Source organism: Ptychodera flava, chromosome 10 (assembly GCF_041260155.1).
Source record: "Ptychodera flava strain L36383 chromosome 10, AS_Pfla_20210202, whole genome shotgun sequence".
NCBI classification, from domain to species: Eukaryota; Metazoa; Hemichordata; class Enteropneusta; family Ptychoderidae; genus Ptychodera; species Ptychodera flava.
The window spans coordinates 27,764,816-27,786,002 of record NC_091937.1 but is presented as its reverse complement, the minus strand read 5'-3'; the positions used below and the strand labels follow the sequence as shown (position 1 = coordinate 27,786,002).

Below are 21,187 nucleotides of genomic sequence, written 5' to 3'. Positions count from 1 at the left end.
TATAATATATATATATATATATATATATATATATATATATATATATATATATATATATATATATATATATATATATATATATATATCCCTGCATTTAAACTAAACCACTTCTGGTCATTTTGCTCTGTTTGTGGGAGATAAATAATCACCAAAACAATGATGAGATGGAGCGAAAGGCCAAGTATCCTTGACGTTTTAATGAAATATGAAAAATGGGAAAGCATGAAAAATTCCTCGCCAGTTTCCTGGATTTGAGAGAAAACTACAGAACAACCCCAAACAATGGAGGTCACAGGTCAAAGGTCAACTGGCGAGGAAAAATTTACACAACAGTAAAACACTGGAGAAAAGGCACATATTAATCTACCACAAAGGTGTGGGCCTCAAAAACGCCAACACCAACCTATGACTAGCAATGGAGGTTGGAGGGATGGAGGCCGGAGGATAAAATTGTTGGAAAAACCAAACTGCCAGCTGCTTGTTTGGCGGTGTGATCCAAAAGAGGCAGGGCAATGTTGTGACCCCCCCCCTCTCTAAGGCACTAATGAATGGAACTCTACTTGCCGTAGAGGGCAGTCTACCCTTGAAAATATGAAAACTACAACTGCATGTATATAAATCCGATTATCTTTCTATAATCGTGGTTTTATATCCCTGCATTTCAACGAAACAATTTCTGGTCATTTCGCTCTGTTTGTAGGAGATTAATAATCACCAAAACAATGATGAGATGGAGCGAAAGGCCAAGTATCCTTGACGTTTTAATGAAATATGAAAAATGGGAAAGCATGAAAAATTCCTCGCCAGTTTCCTGGATTTGAGAGAAAACTACAGAACAACCCCAAACAATGGAGGTCACAGGTCAAAGGTCAACTGGCGAGGAAAAATTTACACAACAGTAAAACACTGGAGAAAAGGCACATATTAATCTACCACAAAGGTGTGGGCCTCAAAAACGCCACAAGCCACACATCGTGTGGCCGCCCCACCCAAAATGACCAGAAGCAAAGGTAAAACCTGATGAAATTACAAAAACTGGTTAACGCAATTCAGAAAACTTAACTACTTGGTTAACAATAATGCTAAAAATCTAAGTATGGTGGCCCCCACCTGGCTTATGTAGAAATGAGGGAAGGATCAAACCAAGAATGGCACCCATATATAGCGGCCATGCCTGTCCTATATATGAGTGCAGAGCACCAATTTCCATTTTTCTGTTCAACAAGTCATTGACAATGACACAATCCCCACTTGTTAATGGGTACTTTAACTCCCTTCCTGTCAAGTCCATATTTCAACACCAGGTCAAGATGGTTAAAATTAATGAAATACAACATATTCCATATGGTGTATTTTAACATAATACTGTACATTTGAAGGCTGTTGAAAACATAAATACTGTTAACTTGACTAAAGATGCTATAACAGACCAAGCCAAGTGAGTGAAAAAACGTCGTGTTTTGGCTCAAAACCGCTGTATACTGACTTTGCTGATGGGGAATTGATACTGTCTGGCAGGAAAAGAGTTAATTACAAGTCCTCTGAGAGGACTACTGTAAGCTGCCATACTAATAATGGTCATTAAAATGAAACAATTAGTATTTAATCAACAGGATGCTGCCAAACATTTTTGCATCCTATCCTAACACTGACAGATTATCACCGGTACCACATTTCAAAAGTTTGATGCAGTACTTTGGACATTCACCCTAAAAACAAAAATCCATTTTGTAAATGCAAACTACCCATTAATTTATATAAATGTATGACACCACTAAGTGCCATTGATTTGTATTTACAACACTATGAGATCAAAATCTGTACCAAGTTTCACCAAATTTAACGCAGTATTTGTGGATATATCACTATAATTAGAAAAGTTCATTAAATATACATCATCATTGAATAACTTGACACTGATAAATGTCTTTTTCACTGTTAAAGCAATTTGAGCTCAACATCTGTACCAAGTTTCATGAAATTTGTTGAACTATTTCTTGACATATCAGCCTAATTACCAAAATTCATTAAATATGCAAATAAGCAATTAATTGATAAGAAACTGCTACATATCTTTGCACGCTATTTGACTACTGGAAGGAAAAAATCTGTACCATGTTTCAATAAATTTGATGCAGCATTATTAGACATATGACAATAATTATGAAAGTTCATTAAATATGTAAATTAGCAATTAATTGACATGATACTCCTTAATGTGTTCACAAAGTATTATAATGCTGACAGATCAACATCTGCTCCACATTTCATAAAATTTAAAAAGTATTTCTGGAGATAGCCCACTAATTAGGAAAAGGAACGAAATATGCAAATTAGCAATTAATTAACATGATACTGCTAAGTGTCTTTGTACACTATTGTAGGGCTATGTGCTAAAGATTTGTACCATTTGTTTCATTAAATCTGCTGCAGTATATTCTAGACATCACCCTAATTGCAAAAATTCATCAAATAGGCAAATTAGCAATTAATTGATGCAATACTGACATATGTCGTTGACTGATATTAGAACTCTGTGTGAAAATAATCTGCACAAAGTTCCATCAAATTTGGCACAGTTGTACCAGAAACAGCGCTCTCATCCAGAATTATGCAAATTAGCACTAATTATGCATGCCACACCAATATAAATTGACCTGCATATGTATGCCATAGTGTAGTATCCCTGTACCAAGTTTAAAATGAATTGGCACAGGCATATCTCAGATATCTGCACTCATGAGCCCCTATGCATGGACACAGCATTAATATTAATTTCATCCTTGAACCCCTGTGGATCATACCTGGGGACCCTGTGGATGGATATCAAATACAGGAAAGAAAACGGCTGTCACACAGCCATTTTTGATCGAATCATTACATACAGCCGCGGCCGCCGGCCACAAACAGAAAAAAAAGGGTGACGCGCTGTTGTTCAAGTGACGCGCGCGCTGACCAGAAACATTTCTTTTCTTTTTTTTGGCCTAAGTAATACGAAATAAGGTATGTCCAACCAAAAATAATATTGATGGTAAAACCACTCTGTCATGACGAGGTATGTCAGTGTGAGTGGCAACAAAAACAATGGCTGACTTTCGAGTAAGCGGGTTCGCGCATTTTTGCCTCAAGATGGCGCCCTTGCGCAAAGCTTGATTGACATTCGGTGGGACAACCCACAAATTTGCACTATTGAGCTAACACGCAGACGATAAATATTTGACCTGACCTATTGCGTATTTGTAAACAATGGCAAACATTTTTTGCAGAAATGAAAGTTACTGAGCTAAATCTTTACTTGAAAGAACGGGGAATTCCTGCTAGCGACCAAAAGAAGCCTCAGTTGATCAGTTTAGCTCAGAATGCGGCGATGATGAACTTGCCGGTGATTTCTGAACCCGACGACTTAGAGACGTCAATGAAGCGGCGGCGAGCTGTCAAAGTAGACGACATGATTGAACTTGAACTCCCCGATGTTCGCGGAATTCCGGCCAAGGACTGGAGTAGTGATCTTTTTAATTTACCTTATGTACAACTGGTTGACGTTTTGGTTTATTTGAGTGCTGTGTGTCAGTTTGACTGCGGTCGCCTGCGTAAGTTGAAGTCGGAAGACGGGTACCAACTGTTTGCAAAACGACATGTAGTAGAAGTGAAACTTTACGCACACCAGCCGCAGAGCAATTATTTCTATGTCAAAGCAAAAGTTGTTCCACAGGAGAGACAGAAAAGTCAACCGTATGTGACGTGGGTGCTGATTGATAAAAATTGTAACATTCTGTCCGGTGGCTGTGAATGTGTAGCGTAAGTAATCAATTATGACTTGTTTACTTTTGTGTGTGAGACGTACTGCGTACATGACGAAAAACCCGGGCGGAAGTCACTGTGCACCGTTCACTATTTACATGAAGTTATACTTTTTCTCTAGGCAGGTTAGTTTGTGTTAATGTATATCTGGCTCTGGTTGGTGCAAACGAGAAATGACGTGAAAAGGTTCAGTTGAAAATGATACATATTTGCTGCACTGATGTCAGTGTTTATGGTTGCGTTCACAAATACTTCGGGGGGGCCTTGAAAACTGAGCAACTTGTCAGGGTGACTTGAGTTTCACTATTGGTACTGCGAAGGGTACCTGAAAGTATAGTGTTAATTAATGACAGAGACATCAAAGTCATGCCAAAGTAAGTTGTGATATATTGCAATACTAAATGCCAGGATTCAAAATGGCATACACAGGTTACATAGGTACACTACACCCATCATGATTCAATGTCAAACTTAAGTGAAAAAGTAATTGTACGGTAATTGGAGTCTCAACTTTATCATGAGTTGGGAGGTGATCTGAAATTTTATGAAATGTGTCTGGGGCAATTTGAAAATAAAATAGGTATAATTTTCGAAAATTCGCCCCCCCCCCCTTTTCGAAAATTCGCCCCCCCCCTCGAGTGTTTGTGAACTCAGCCCCCTCCCCCAAAACCTGCAAGGCATTCTGTGTAGTTTTAGTGATCTAATAATATAATGATAAATGTGAACAATTTATTGTTACAGGGATGATGGCAGATGTAAACACTGCATTGCACTACTGTTTGCTCTGCATGACTTCAATGAGCGTCACTGTGATAGATCAGCTGAGACATCTACAGATCAACCGTGTAAATGGGATGTGCCTCGCCATACATCAAGACCAATGGAAATATTAGAAATAGACTTTCATCATCAATCCAGACAAGAAATCACTCCTGAACCCACACCACAATATTACTCCCCTGGGACAGAGAACCCTCTGCTGTCAGATAGGGAAGTGGAAATTGCAATTTATAATTTATTTAAAAATGAAAGTTTGCATGCTGGTGTTTTAGAGATGATTGAGGATCCACCTACTAGTCCTTGTACCTTTGATAATGATTCCACTGAAGCACAACCTCTGACACTCATTCAAACTGTAGAAAAGTATAAAGAAACTGGAAATGGATCTTGTGATGCATTCATAACTTACTTATGTGAAAATACATCAGAGACAGACATAAAGGAAGTATTTCATCTGACGTCTGAGCAGAGTAAAAGTAATGAGTGGTTTGAATATAGGAAAGGAAGACTCACTGCATCTGTTTTTCACAGGGCTGTTCATTATCAGGGTGATGATCTGGATAATTATATAGTTAAAGCTGTTGTTGGGGAAGGTATTTTAGTAATAAGCGACAGAATATGGAATAAATTGTGAACCAGTTGCAAGGTATTTTTACTACAATGAATACAAAAAGTCTCATCAGAATGCAGTGGTTGTGAACAGTGGACTCTTCATTAGTAAGGAGTATCCATATTTGGGAGCTAGCCCAGATGGTATTGTTTTGTGTAAGTGTTGTGAAAAGGGTATTTTAGAAATTAAATGTCCATTTAAGGTTCCAAGACAAGAAATTTGACCTTTTTAATCTAACAATTCTCTAACGGTTAATAAGCTCAGAACCCCTGTAAAGTATACATTTTCTGAAAGCCTAGATATATGGGAACATTTTGGTAACCACAGTGTCTCCATTGTTTACATAACTATCACGTGACACGGTAATTTGCATAACCTTTCAAAAATCGGTTTTCCCTATGTTTTGTCTCAATACTTCAAAATATCTGACTCAAACTTGCTGGAATGCAAGCTGTCACAACGCTCTTCAAAAGTGTGTCTCAGATTTTTTATATCTTGCTTAGTTTTTTTTGGAGCACAATTTTAAAGAAATCAACTAGGGTTAAATTCACCGCTCTGGAAGTTTTTCTGGCATAAAAATTGTTGAAGAAGGTTTAAAAAAATTCTGAGACACACTTTGAAAGATCCTTAGGACAGCTTACACTCACACAAATTTCAGGCACATATCTCAAAGCATTGAAAGAAAACATAGGGAAAACCTTTTTTGAAAGGTTATGCAAATTACCTGTCACGTGATAGTTGTGTGAACAATGGCGACACTATGGTAACCAAAATGCCTTTCTATGTCTAGGCTTTCCGAAAACATACAATTTAAAGGAGTTCTGGGCCTATTAATCACTAGAGAATTGTAAGCTTAAAAAGGTCAATTTCTTGTCTTGGAACCTTAAGTACAAGGATATGTCACCAGAAGATATATGTAGAGAAAATCCCCAGTATAATTGTTTTTTAGATAAACACAAAAATGTGAAATTAAAAGAAACATCACCATGGTACTCACAGATTCAAGGACAGTTGGCTATTTCACAGCATCATTGGTGTGATTTTGTCTTGTACACCAGAAAAGGTTTTAGTGTAGAGCGTATTTATGCAGATGATCCTTTTTGGGAAAATATGTTGAAATCCCTACAATTCTTCTATTTGACATACATTGTACCAAAAATACTAAAATAATAATGAGATGTACTCAGTAATTTGCTGTGTAATTGAAGTAACAATAATGTTACTTTACTTGGTATCATTACAAAAAAATATTTACATTACTGCTATGAGTTTTAATATGTCAAGTACATATTTTTTGACAAAACATTGGAGAATTGAAAATTGTCCTATTTATATAATTTAACAATTCTATCTATTGTATATAAATGTCAATAAATATTGCTTTTAAAAATATAATAAATAAATTAATTTATTGAATTAATTAAATAAATTGAAAAATTTTATAGTTTGACTTTTTACACCACTTTAGAAACTTTTACATGTACAAATACTGGCAATACAGTACAGAATATCAATTTTCATTGTTCAATATTAAAATATGAAATTATTAAATATTAAAAGTTACAGGATTCAATGTGTATATATTGTACATAAATATTATTACTAAAATCTCTCTTGCTAGTGATATCTCATTAAGGATGTGCAAGCATTACACACACATAGAATTTGTCTCTACCAGGTAACATTGAGAATTGTTGGAAAAGCAACTTCTGCTATTGCCAATGTCATAAAAATTTACACAAAGCTCAGTCAAAAGAAGATGATTCTGATAAAATTCATTTGGAAGTAGCACAAGAAACTCTGGTTGACTTCGTGAAACAAAAATAATAAAAAATTGCCAAAAGTTTCAGATAGTGTCCGTTTAAACAACAGAGACAACCCTGTATCCAAGCCTACACCAATGTGTTTGCACTGAACTTTTAGCTAGTGAATTAACATACTAGTAGTCATTGTTCTTGGCTATATTTTCGATTGTGGTATTTTCAACCTATTTCTTTACAATTGGTGGAGAAAAATTACAAAATATGGCAGCTAGCTTCAACATCTGATTGCTGAGTGGCTTCAACGTCAAGGGCAGTTGGAGTTGCAGGCTTCTGTACAAATAACTCTGAGCAATCTATTATAGCTCTAGTTTTAGGATACTTTTTTCTAAACACTGTAGGCATATATTTTTTCACCAGTTGACGAGAAGGCCACTTCAAAAGTGGACTGAGAACCAAATGCATATAATTAATCCATGTTGCAAAAATCTGTGACACCCTTGACTCTGAAACACCAAATATGTCTGCAACAAAAAAAAACCAATAAACCACCCTGAATCGAATAAGGGTGAGTAAATACTCATCATATTTTGACAATTTCCTTGATGGCCCTGTTTTTTTGCCCCCATTTTTGTTTGATATGATTTTCTACTTGAGCTTTCTTTTCCACGCCAATATTTAATTTCATTATCTCTAGCATTTAGAATATTAAAAACACCATTAAGAATACCAAGACTTGGCATCCCTGTATATTTAAAAACAGACTTGTCATCAGATAAGACAGTTTCTAAAAATAATTCTTTCCTCAATTTGTCTTTGTCTTCAAGTTTCATTTTCAACTCACTGACTTCACATTCAAGGCCATGCTTCTCTCTCTGTAACATTTGCACTTGTGTTCTCAACTTCTGTATTTCATTCTGTGATTTAGCATCTCTTGAGTTGAAATGATGTTTCCTGTGACATCAGTTAGACAGGCCACCTCATGCACAGAGTCAGTAGCAACAGATAGAGGATGACAACAGTAGCTATGGTCACTACTAGGGATGGGATACACTTCCATGCCTGTAACGCAGACACAAAAAAAAATGAGATTAAACCGCTACAATAATAAAGTCTATCCCTGATATATGTTTGATTTGAGTTTACAGTTGGAAAAAAGTTTCAGGATCATGTGTTTGTTGATTTAATATCTGTAGGGCCCTATGTATACATCTAAAATAAGAAAAATATTTACATTTGAAATATGACCCTTAAACTTAGGGACAGAGTTGCTCATTTTTTGACATTATTTCAGTTATTTTAGTTTTCTTTGAAATGGTAGTTATGTTGACCTGTTTGCTGAAATATAATGCTTAGTAGCCAGTTGTTATAATTCAATTCTTACCCTGCACATGACCATACCATAGGAATTCTACTATGAGTAATTTTTGGTATGTACCAACAAGTAAATGATACTGGAATTATACAGTATGTTCATGTACAGTTGTACAGAGTGTGAGTTGAGTGGTGACAACCAGAGATTGAGCCCAGTTCAGCAAGCAGAAAAACATAACATTTTAAAAGAAACTTAACCAAATTAATATTGGGGGGGGCTGGGCTTAGTCCCTTAACAAAACCTTTGTCAGATACAGTTCACTCATATAGCTAGCAATTATATCAGAGATATGGTCCACTACAAACCTTTCCAACACAGCTTGAGTAAACTACATGTTAATACTGTGTTTCAAGGTAGATGCACAATACATAACTGAAACAGAATATTACTTTCCATCACAGTCCCTCCCAATATAATAAAGGGTACGTGGTAGGGGCTGTGATCCCATATGCATGCCTTTGTATTAGTTATTACTGAAAATTATCTTCCGTCAATCCGGAGGGGGCGGGGCAAAAAATAGGAGGCACCAGAGAGAAATGGTTCAAAGATTCTGTGTACCTTGTGAGATATTCGAAGCTTTTTCTTCAAATGACACAACTTCAACAACGCCAGTACTATCTACATCACAGGGAAGTACAACGATGTCGGCTACTGTCTCCGGATCATCACTGCCTACGCCGATATCCTCCGTCGCCGTCTTGCATAACATCCGTCGCTGTCTTTTCCCCTGCTAACTGTGACTCCTTCTGGCGTTGCAGTTTGTTAGGTGGTCGTAAAATGGATGTACCGGGCTTCATATTTCCAAAAATGCTTGGGATAGGATTCTCTTCGCTAGGTTTACGGTCTACGAAATGTTGGGAGCAGATCCGTGTATATTTTGTCGGCGTCCATTTCGGATCACGTCTTATTCGTTTTAGCCACTTTTTTCTCAAACCAGGTTGTTTTTTCGCATTTGGCAATGGAAAAAACGTAACATCTTGCATCCAGGGGTATTTTTTTAGTCCGCTCGATGACTTTTTTCGAGAGTCCGCAAAGCATTTCGGCACACAGCAGTGAAAGACAGGCATTGTTTACAAATGTAGAACCTGGTCTAAGGTCAGGTCAGATGTCGTCTGCAAATTTGTGGGTTGTCCCACCGAATGTCACTCAAGCTGTGCGCAAGGGCGCCATCTTGAGGCAAAGAAGCGCGAACCCCCTAACTCGAAAGTCAGCTATTGAAATAACCCCAATATGCAAGTACGCAAGGCTGTAAAGTGTAAACGAATGTACGGAAACTGATAACACCGACACTACTGGCAGTACTGCACCATCAAAACACGCTCAAATTAACCGTAATGATTTAAGAACTGCCCCCCGTAAGCTCCTATAATAAGCAGACGTTCGTATGCCCTTGTTGATGATAGATGGCGCTTTAAAAAGCAGAGAACGTATCGTGGGCCAAAATTCCCTCATGGGCCACAATTGCCCAATTTACCTTACCTGATCTCGCCAAGTGCGCTAAAATGAACCCCATCGGCGCAGAAAATCTGTGCACACTTGCTAAAAACACGCTTGTGTTTCCAGAAATGCCCAAAGGCCAAGCCTTCTAACTTGGCCTCTAAGAAAGTGTTCAACAGTGAGACACGCTCGTTAAAAACGGCTACTACATGATGTGATGCGCGGGAAAATCTGGCAAACAAAAATAACCTTGACGTCCATGTAATCGAGCAAATGCTGCACGAAATGCATCAGACTTGAGCCGACAATAGCTGCTGAAAGTGATGACAAATCATTAGCACCTAGCTGTAAAACAACCACATCTGGGTTAAAACGCTGGACGACATGTAAATGAAAACCCCGTACATTTTTCACCGTACGGCCTCCGATGCCGTGTAGTTGTATTGCTGCAGAACTGCTCATGTTGAATGACTGCGGCATAGGACGTGCGTTACGCGGTAATGACATAGACGCCTCGCCACGAAAGAATGACCTAAAATTAACACCTTTGGCTTCATACTGATTGCCAAAAACATGTGCCTGGATGCCCTGCACTTATATAAGGGTAGGACCCTGTACTGCGGTATTTTGTAATATGACGCATTTGTAACAACTTACGCAAAATATAATAAGGGTATCAGCATTTTGTAATAAAATGGTCTACGCATTTTGTAATAAATTATTGTTTACGCGATTTGTAATAAGGGTATCAGCGTTTTGTAATAAAATGCGTTTGTAACATTAGTTAACGCATTTTGTAATAATTATAAACATCCGCTGATATTGTATGTATTTCAAAATGCTTTGTGGTTTCTGAATACGTAACAATGTGATAGCATATAATGATATCGAAATTATATCCAATTACCAGTGCTAGGTTATCATATTAACGCCATATAAGAGGGTCTAAGTTGACAGTCAAAATGCAATTGAAGACAGAATAAGATTTATTGTATGCAACTTATAATTGAGAAAACAAACTGAGAAAGTTTTAGTAGGTTTTACATACAGTACTGTGACAATATACTGCAGACCTTTCTGCATTTTTTCCTCTTCAATGTTACTGTTGGTGGATGAAAGAGGAGGCTTGGAGATGACATGCAGAGCTCAGAATATGATAAAAGACAGCGACATCATCAACATTGACAGTGTTGTGTTCTAAGGCCTAATTTTATTATACTAATGATGTACATGCCACAAAACCAACCTTATCCAGAAATGGTTCCTTTGTGACATTTTGAGGGTTTCGGTCTGATTTTTAGATTATTTTACTTTTTTTTACTAAAGAAAAACAAAAAATATTGTTTTTGGTTACAATAAAATTGTGTATTCTTATGCTTTGCATGTATATTGGATGGAGTTTGCAAAACTCGAATAATCAAATTCCGAGTTTTGCAAAATGATCGTAATGTTAGTGTACACTGTGATTTGAACGAAGCTTTTATTGGGTTCATAAAAATAATGTTACAAACATTTTCTTGGAACCATCAGTTGTAGACAACAGAATCTAATATACATTTAGACATAATTGAGAAATAGGAAGTGATAAATTCTTTAGAATGTCGTCAGAAAGAGAAGCAATATGTGAAAATCATTGTAAATTTAGAATACTGGGGTCATTTTGAATATTTAATGAGGTCATGTGACCAGTATTTGCATATTTGGGGGGCAATTGTAATACTACAATTCCAAAAAATATCTTGTAATTGTGGACAAAGTTTGATAAATTCAATAGTCAGATGTTATAAAATAGGATACCTTGACCTGTCTGACCCTATTCAAGGGCGCTGTGTGTAATTCTTCACTTATGAGTGAAGACAAGAAAATCTGTGTAAGGTTTATCAAATCTGTGTAAAGTTTATCATAATGTATTAAAGTTTACATCAAAGTCCATGGTAATGGGACTACAAAATGTGATTTAGCATTGGATATGATAAAATATCGATTATCTTTACTGGAAAATGGAAAACATGTAAAGATAATGATAAATTTATATTGTTGGCGGCCATTTTGAATACCTAATTAGGTCACATGACCAGTATTAGCATATTTTTGGACAAGTGTGTCATTGTCATTCAAAATATACATACTTACTGTGGGAAATATTTCATAATATTAGGTGCTGGATGTTATGTTACATTATGCTTTGACAGACCTAACACTTATACAGAGCCTTTGTTTACATTACACTTAGCAGGTCAAAATGATACAAAATATCAGTGTTTTTTCAAACTTTTTGTCACACTTTCATTTCAGTCCATGCTGACGTGATAGAAAACAGGTTTGGTGATGAAAAATGATGAATTAATGAGGAATTCCTATGAAAATAAAGAAATATGTTGAAAAAATACAATATTTATATATTGGCGGCCATTTTGAATACTTAATGAGGTCACGTGACCATAATTTGCATATTTTTGGGACAAGTATTTATGGTGATTCCAAAAATATAATGGTATGGGGACAGTCTTTGTTAATTTAAGAAGTCAGACGTCATGCTAGATGGTACTTCCAAATGTCAACTCCACCCCAGGGCCTTGGGGTGCAAAGGGTTAAAGTGGAAAATAATGAACGTAGAAAGGTTGCAGTATTCTAAGCAACTTCTATACGTATGATATGTGTTTCTCTAAAGTTGATTGTCGATAATTTACGGTAATAAGATGGGAAGGGCACGTTAATATGTCAATGCTTACAGCTGATATTTATCAAAATATACTGAAATAAACACTGACGTGAAGCAGTCAATTAAAATACTGAATGATAATTTATTTTAATCATCCCATAAACAAGGACATAAAAAGCTCTATCGACAGACCAGCCACTTTTCCTTGTATGTAAAAGGTGACAATTCATATCTACTGAGCCATGGTTTTGTTTTCTCAGATCTATTTCTTTCCCGTTGTGTTCCTCCTTTGAATCTACGCTATCGCCCAGTGGTAAAATTTGTCTAGTGGTCTAGCCAACGAGCTAGAATAAGCTGCCCTGCAATACTAAGATTAAGCTAAATTTGATTCGCTATCCTACTGGTTATACCTGCCAAATATCTGCCATTATCATTAAATGATAACAGCCATAGAAAGATAGATAGATAGACAGACAGACAGACAGACAGACAGACAGACAGACAGATAGATAGATAGATAGATAGATAGATAGATAGATAGATAGATAGATAGATAGATAGATAGATAGATAGATAGATAGATAGATAGATAGATAGACAGGCATACTCAGGCACTCTTTCCTCCCTCCCTCCCTTCCTCCCTCCCTACCCACATAGATGCATACATACATACATACATACATACATACATACATACATACATACATACATACATACATACATACATACATACATACATACATACATACATACATACATACATACATACATACATACATACATACATACTCAACAGGTCAGATATACTTCCGCTTTAGTAGCTAAACAAGTCAAATCACTAAAACATCAGATTATTTTGACTATTTAGTTTAGTTTAGTTTAGTTTTAGTTTTGTTTACTTTAGATTACTTCAGTATAGTTAAGGTTATTACGAAAATAACGCAAAGAATGTATAACGATGTATAACAACACATAGATGTAGTCATTAGCGCGCGTTTAGCGCGTCGGGCGATGCGTTGCACTAATGTCTGAGTGCTTACTTTGCGGTATTTTCGTAATAATTATAATTAAATTACCATGCCCTGCCCGTCGCATTTTGATTGGTCGAGCTAGACCACGTGACTGACCACAAATACACGGTAATGGTTTGATTACATGCTCGTGAATATGAATAATAAGGTTAACAACTCAAAGTATCGTAACTTTACAGCTGAAACGTAATTCATAATCAATCACAAAATAAAATGGAGCACTTGTATGTCAAGTTGAGATAGTTATCTCCGGCTTTGTCAATTTTTGACAGCGCGCGTGACAGTAAGTCGCGTATTGCTCAGTTTCTGGGGCTCTAAATTTACCCATTTCAGAAAAATTCAGAAATTCGATTTCTTGCACAAACATACATTTGTAATCAGTCTAGTCTAATCAAGTACATTTTATGAATAATCAAGCGTACATAAATACACAGATTTACCTGTTTTTGTATTGGAAAACAGTTATTCATAGGTTTGTCATAGACTACCATGTATAGTGAATCAACATTTCAGTGAAATTACAAAATCGAATTGCACGCACACACATCCATTTGTAACCACTCTAGTCTAATCAAGTACATTCATATGAATAATCAAGCATACATAAATACGTGATTAACCTGTTTTTGTATTGAAAAAAGTTACAGTTTTGTACTAGAGTATCATGTATAGTAGAACAAAATTTTTAATGAAATCCAAAATCAAATTTCTTGTACACATATGCATGTTTTACTGCCTACTTCAAGCAAATTACATTTAGTACACATATTATCAAACATATAGAAATGTACAGATATAGTTTGTTGTGTGGGGGGAATTGTCAATAGTTTGCCTGATAGATTCCCATGTATTGTGATTTGATATTTAAGCTTGAAGCACTATAGCACTATATATTTTTCTGATATATTAGCTACATAATAACAGCCACAGTGCAATTATCTGGATTTTCCAAACTAGGAATGCGAATATAGAACAGCGTGACCGAGACTTCTTCACTCCACTCTTGATCTCAGCATGTTACGGACACAAAAAGATAATCGAATGCCTACTTTATCATAAAGCAAATATAAGTACGACTGATAAGAACGACAAGACCGCCATCTATTGGACAGCAGAAGAAAACAAACTTGATGCACTTAAGGTATTCTGTCAGTTGTCTCAAGCTTCTTCTGTCAATGTTTTATGTGAAATATCTCTAATAACGCTATGGCCGAAAGATTTTGATATCTCTTTAGAGTAAAATTCCATATTGTGCATGACTTTATAGAAGTGCAAAATCACACCTCTTTTAAACAAGGATGTTACTTATTATAAACAGTCTTAAAGGAAAAAAATGAAGTAAGCAAGGCCGTTTAAAACAATTCAATTTATCGCCAATAGGAATTGCTTAACCATATCCCAAAAGAAAAAAGGAAGGACAAGCTTGGAGAGTCAGACAAGTATGACAATACACCTCTTCACGTCGCAGCTCAGAATGGCTACGTTCGCATTGTCGAGGTAACGTGATTCCCCTAATGTCAAACAAATCACACACGATGTCCGTAACACTGCAAAGGCATCTCTCAAAAGAAACAGCTGATGAGAAAACGCCATTCTGGACTTTTTATTCTTAGTGGGTAAAATCGACGTTCTTAACCGCAGATCCTCTACTCAATTACACTAGACAGTATACACAATAGATAATGATGTGTATAATTTTTTTGACTCTCGAATAATCTGTCTATTCTGTACTAGAAACAGATAACATCAACAATACTTTTTGGACTCTCAAATTAGCTCTCTTTTCTGCAGTTGAAACAAATACCCCCTAACCAAGAAAAAGGAATACATGGTAAAAATGGTAAAAATACGGTTTTATTAGAAAGTTATTAGAAAGTTATAAAATCTCTTTGGTTTTGTACCCAGTGAACTTTATGTCACACTCTATATTATGGTTAATCAAAAGGAATATAGGATCCTGATCTTTTGAAAGACTTGGCTTAAAGTCTCTACATCATACGTAGTTGTCATGACTACGAGTACACCTGAGTACGATGGTCAATAACAGAACTTGGATGTTGCAAAGTGAGCATGAAGACATTTCATAAAGAAATCGGTGTGTTAAACCCCGGGAGCAGAAAGTACTCAAAAGAGTCTTCAACCACTATACTAATCATTGTGTGCGATTTTTTCGCCTGTCTCTGCGGCTAGATAACATTTCTAAACCATTGACTTGAAGGGTATTGAATAAAATATGAGTAGTCCTGAACCGAGGAAGACTTGTCGTAGGGCGTTGCATAATTAAGGGAACTATTTACATTGCCTACGTATGCTTTTGCAATGCAGTATTCTATAGTCGAGGATGTGTTTTGATTATCGATCCTGCTATGATTCGTTCTTAGTACTGTCAAATCCAAATATTTGTACTTTTGAAGTCGCTTTTTTATTTTCAATTTTTTTTTCCTTAAACCGTCATTTGGCCAGAAAACCTTTGCACTTTAAGACTCTTTTTGTTATTACTGAATAAAAATTCATGAAATTTGCAAACTACAAGAAAATTTCCTTCATGTTGATCAAATTGCTCCTTAGAAACTGTTTTCAATGTTTGTTTTAGATTTTAGTCATATATTTTTAGAATATATTTAGAATATATTTTTTTTATATTTTTTTTTCCAACTTCTGTAAACATATTAGCTTGATTCACTGCTCAGCACATTAGCTTCTGGAATAGGTTAGAGCGTTACATTTTTTTTTTTTAAGTTCCTTAGGAGTCACTTATTTTTCGTTTGTTCAAATCATGGAAAACTATTCTGCTTAAATCTTCGATAGCTTTAGTCTTACCATTGTCGTCATTTTCTTTCTTTTTCCTTCTTTATATAAAACAATATTTTGATTTAATATAAGGAGGCGACCCATTCGTTTGTGAAATATATACCCTCCCAAACAGTAGATGAGTACCATATCTCCACTATAATTTGGCAATTTAGACTGACAAGGAGGGAGTCAGAGTTTTGTTTACTTTGTGAAACAATTTAATATTGAGTCAGGCAGTCATGAGTAAAGATGGGGATGGCGATTAAGTCGACATAAACGAAGGAAACGGTAGAAAGAAAAAAGACATCTTGCACTCGATGGTATCGTAAGGCAATAAAAACGAAGTCCAAAATTAGGTTTACTTGTTGCTGTACAAAATGTCAGATTTTCGTTACGAAATGTTATACCTGATCGACTTAAAGCGGAAGTTGACCAAGGGTGATTTTTACATACGTGCTTGCTTTGTGGTCGCTTATTCCGGGAAGGGCATTTTTGTCTCTTATAACTCCCGCCACTTCTTACATAAATGGATAAAAATATAACCGAAAGTCGCATTTTAAAGCTTCAACAGTTCACGCTAGGCCGTAGTATTTGCACAGCAATTGTTTGTACTGAGTATTAGTTGAATAATCAATGCGCATGCGAGACTATCGTAGTAAGTAATGTTCTTTGCATATTTGCCTGTGTGATTACTCGACTCCTTCTTCGCCATAAAATTTGGCCTCGATAATATTCAGTTCACAGTTTTCAATTGTTGCCATGAACTGTTGTTTTGTGCCCAGTTACAAACCAATACCAAACAAAGCAATGTCACATTTTAATTTCTTTGCACAGTTGCATTTGAATATTCCTTCTTTCATTTGGATCATTTGATTTAAAGGGCCTGGCAATCGTTTTCTGATTAAGTAAGGCTTTAAGTGACTTTTAAATCAAGGGCTGATTATTTGAAATAATCATATCCTGGCAAAACAGCATGTAATCGGATATGACACGTGCATCCTCATGCACGTCAACACTGGTTTGACAGAACAGGTCCCCATCGGCACATTCAAAACAGCTTTGTAGCCGCTCTGTATTGTCGGATAACCACACTTCAACTTTCTTTTCAACAACCCTTTCTCTTACTTTTGGGCGGTATGCAGGGACAAGGTGAATGGTATTGTGGTCCTATGTGCCAGTTGGTGGTAAAGGCACCGAATTACATGCAGCTTAAATATTACCGTAGCATAAGTTCAGAGTCTTGTTTAGCCTAGTTGAACATGAAACATACTGTTAGAAAGAGGGTAAAGTTGATTTTAGATAACAGGTATTAAAATTCGAGAACGTAAAATTCGGTGCAACAAGTGAAAGTGACTGTAAACTTTGCGCACATTGTGCAGTCTGTATAGCCGCACAGTTGTGTTGGCCGGTGGTTTCATATACATAACAGTTAGAAACACCTGTCTAAAATCATGCGGTAGGTATTTTGGCTGCAAAGACACCGATAACAATTCAAGATCAGATGAACAGAACTGTCTCCTAACAAAAATATTAATTCTATTGCACCACTTTTCATTTACATAGACACATACTCCTTCCCGTGATTTTCCTTCACATCTCTGTTCCTGTTCGATCTGTATGGAATTCCAAACCCATTCACATAGAGAATGTCGTCTGTGATGTTATCGCTCAACCAGGTTTCCGAGAAGGACAGCACACATGCATACTTGAACTTGGTCAAGGAGCTGACATTAGCTTGAAATTCATCAAAGTTACTGTTGGTACCTGGTCTGATGGAGCGAACATTGGACACATTAATCGAAGGAAGTTGCGGCCTGTCTCTGTTTCGTTTCAAGCGTGTCTTTACGCCTCCTTATTTACCTTGCTTACACCCAGAACTACTGGTAGTTTTATCGGTAGTGTGGTTGTTGTCTGACTTCAGTACCTCCGGAAACTTTACAACATGAAGATTACTAATATCGGTGTGTAAACGAAAGTTCAATATCAACTCGCGACTGTATTGAATTGGTCCCTTTGTCTACCGTCACGGCCATGCCAGGGTAGAGCAAATCCATAGAGTTGAAAGACAAGCAGGATAAATGTTCCAGACACCAGCACTTGCACAAACTTCACAGCAGACATGACGCTTCGAAATAAAATCTTTACAGGGGAAGGGGTTACAGAAATGTTACCCTCTAGATATTTGGCTTTGACGTTTCGATTGTTCCGATTTGCTAAGGACAGAGTCATTGGTGAAGCCGCATTTCCCGTAGTCGCTATTAAAAACCAACGGCTCATACTGCACACTACTCATGCTCCCTGGGTCATTGACTTTCGCCATCTGGCCTCTACACCGTCTATTTCCTAACAATTACAAGATAGTTCAGTGACATGTTTCTTGTTCAAATTTTTATACATTAATGTACCAATAATCAACCATGGGACACATCAAAAACAATGGTTGCGTGCCAGGGTTCAAGGTCGTTCACGAGAAGAAACCATCAATGAGCGCGCGAAGATTTGTTTTGCCCAGTTTCGAGAACTTCGAAAATTACTTGTCATCTGTGAACCTTCGCACATCGAACTAATATTGTATGCCTATAGCACCTGAGAAGTTTATGTTTTTCATTGTCGAGATGTTTTTATAGAAATCGCATTTGTAGAAGAGTCGCACAGAGCAGTCTGTAAATTTTGATACATTTATTGATTAACATAACAATCATTGTACTCAACAAGGAATGCATTAGCGTACTCATCCGAGTGAAGACCCTTGCTGGGTTCGGCAACACAAAACTACGTGCGGTTATCCTTTGGGAGGGGCTTATACTCTGACAATCCTGCCTTATTCCAATTTATGTCCGATTATTTAGCACCACTCGAAATAAAATCATTTTTGAAAATCGACTTCCATCCACAGTAATTGTTAAGGACGAAAATTACTAGATTTATGTTCTCACGATCTTTATGAACCGGCATGCCACAATAACATGTTGATAGATCAACCAATGCCAAAAGACAGCAAAACTCAGCGATGATTTCTTAGATTAGCTGACACAGTATTTTCTTGTTTCAAATCAAACTGACTTCACATTTCATTGATACAAGATTGACAATTTAGCGATGAAACTTCTTTTTGAGTCATATCCTGAACTAAAAACAAAGACATAAGGTGTGCTGCTTTATCAACGGCATCGTGTGAACTGTAAATGGCTTGGATTGGCTGAACGTGACAGTAACTCAACTTTCCAATATCAAAGTGGCACTCCCTCTCGGTAACACTATTAACATGTTTAATGCCAACGGTCGATATTTGAATCGGCGACTGCGCGCGGATCACGAGCGTATTTTTTCACATCCCGAAGTGTTACGATCGTTTCTGATTATGACCAGAAATCCCCCGAAGGTTTGTTGTTGTGCTGATTGACGATATTATAGGGAGTCCATAATAAGTTCGAACTACGCAATTGATTTACCTCCCACTGCGAAGACTTCTTATACAGCATTATGCCTTTACCTTAGGTAAGTTTTTTTAAAACCTCTCCTTAGTTTTTGTCGTTTTCATCATTCTCAATCAGTTGTATTATATTTTTAACCAATACCACATAGATATCAGTTTTTTACGTGTAAAATATTAGCCGCCTCTGATGACTACATTTTGTCGTCTGCCAGTGCTGAGACAGCCTGTCGGCCGAAACTAAGTTCCGTTTCGTAAAAATGTTTCCAATTTGAATATGCAAGAAAATGTACAGTTCAGATTTATATCACTGATATCATCTCCTACCGCGTCAAGGTAGTTTTTGCCATATTCAGTTTTAAAATGTTGAAATCCTGTCAATGTCCATTGCCACTGTATTGTATTGCATTGTCGACTCGAGTCGGCTATCCGTGCAGTGCGCTCTTAGCAAGGCAAAGATGTGTTATACTTAGGTGTGCCGACCGCGATTATCCAGGGTGTTTCCGTGATGAAATGTTGGTTTTTCAAGTCAAATGTACTCTAAATATTTAGACAGTTTTCCTGTAGAAAGGGTTAATCTGTGTGCGACCAGCAATGAGTCACAGACCATCGATGTATCGATTATTAATGGGTCAGAATGCTATCGCGTTCTCGATAGTTTTTCCAGCGGCTACACTAGTTACCTAATGTATGCAAATTATGGTGGAATCAGCAAACTTTCTTTTTCGATTCTTTGTCCACTCAGTAAGACTCTGCTTTCTTCCAGGGTCATGACCGATCACCGACACGAGTGGTAGTATGGCGTACAGTAGCGTCAGCGTAGACTAGCTTTCCGTAGCTTAGTTGACAATGGCTCCAGTGCCGAACGTTCGATGTTCGGAAGCTGAACTTAGGTGGACAACCGGAATTCAAACTTTTACTGTTTTGAGGACATGTTTTCATCTATATCTCGCTGTCCGCGCGCAGTCGCCACGTCAAATATCGACCATAAATGCTCTTCACAAATGAAATGATAAATTCTTCAAACAAATAAAATTAGTTTCCTTAGATATCCCCTTAGATAAATATCCCCGGTTTTGGAAAGACTAATACTGTGACATCGGTGTCTCCCCATGCATAGAGTACACATCGCATTGTTGCCCATTAAACCATTAGAAATTTGCTGGGTTTGGTTGAGGGAGCTTTCTTTTCTCCAATGAGTTCTGAGCATCCTCAGTTTTGTCGATGACGTCATAATTCACTGTGACTGCTCCCTAGGGAGCAGCATTGTGAGCCCTTGTGGTAAGTGTGCCCTCTGGCTTATAAGCAAAATAAACTAAAAAAGAGACAAAAATACTGTAAAAGGTGATGGAAGGTTTGTTTATACCTTCAGAAGTCACACTGCAGCTGGCTGCTGTATCTGATGATACATATCTGTCTGCTTGAGGAGGTAACAGTAAAAACTAACCTGCCTGGTATGGCATATAACCAGCTCAAGACTCTCAGAAGACAGTAACTACATGAGA

General features: G+C 36.9%; 1 long non-coding RNA gene across 2 annotated transcripts in view; it reads left to right on the top strand.

Annotated features, from left to right (window-relative positions):
* Positions 1 to 21,187, top strand: part of LOC139142379 (uncharacterized) — a 110,074-nt gene that overhangs the window by 30,746 nt on the left and 58,141 nt on the right. The window lies entirely within an intron of this gene.